Source organism: Echinops telfairi, unplaced genomic scaffold (assembly GCF_000313985.2).
Source record: "Echinops telfairi isolate 266 unplaced genomic scaffold, ASM31398v2 ScPeMD7_9;HRSCAF=40, whole genome shotgun sequence".
NCBI classification, from domain to species: domain Eukaryota; kingdom Metazoa; phylum Chordata; class Mammalia; order Afrosoricida; family Tenrecidae; genus Echinops; species Echinops telfairi.
This window is the reverse complement of record NW_022103906.1, coordinates 17010744-17011896: the sequence shown is the minus strand read 5'-3', so window position 1 is coordinate 17011896 and position 1153 is coordinate 17010744.

Genomic DNA, 1153 nt, shown 5'->3' with positions numbered 1-1153 from the left:
CTTTTAGTAACGGAGAAAACAGCATGGAAGTCCTAGCTACACAAGGGAGGAGAATCCATCTCCACACCAGTCCAAGTCAACTGCCACAAGGCACAGGACTGCATGCCTCCACACTCCAGCTACCTTTATTCTGACACAAACTGTGCCTCCCACCGCCCTCTACTTCTTTACTGAGCTCCATAATTTACTGCAAGGCCACAGAGAACTCACATACTGCACATATGACTATGAGGGTTCACTAGGGACGTTAACAGGTTAGCACAATCGGGATCATAAGACATTAAGGATAGCCTTTGGTCCACAGCAGCACCTCCTCAGCCAGCAGCCAAGTCTCCCTCTGGTCCTCAGCCTCTTAGTCATACTGCATGTCTTTTGGCTTCAGCCTCCGTGGGCCAGGAAGTCAGTTTGCTCTGCCTCAGTTTCAGTCTCAGCACGGCTCCTTGGGTCTGTCTCCTGGTCTCCTTGCCTCAACCTCTGGTTTCAGCATGGCATGACTTGAGGTGTCCCTGACTTTGAAAGCGCTGTTCTAGTGGCTCTTCTTTCTCAATGGCACTGGGAATTCCCTCTGCGCAGCTCCCCCACAGAAGAATGGCAACCAACAATGACCAATGCCTTCTATCAAGTGTTTCGCAAACCCCACTGCACAGTCCCACCAAGTCATTTGGTGGGAATACTAAAGACATGAATAAAAGAGCCACACTTTTGGGTTTAGCACAGTAAGTCTGCCACCAATCCTGATGCCACATTCTTCTTCACATAGTCCAACTTTTCTGATTATACAGACTGAGTAAGTACCGGGAAAGGATACAATTCCAATGCACACCGTTCCCAATTTTAAAGCATATAATATTCCCTTCTTCTGTTCAAAGAACTGCCTCTTGGTCCATATATAGGTTTTAAATGAACACAATGGCGAGTTCCGGAGTTCTCATTCTTCTCAATACAATCTATGGTTTGTTGTGATCCACAACCTAAGCCTTTAGTTTCTGCCAAGATGTAGTGGATGTCAGCAATGATATCCCCGTTCCACATTGTTGTTTTTTTTTTAATCATTTTATTGGGGGCTTGTACAACTCTTATCACAATCCATGCATACATCCATTGTGTCAAGCACTTTTGTACATTTGTTTCCCTCATCATTTTCAAAACATTT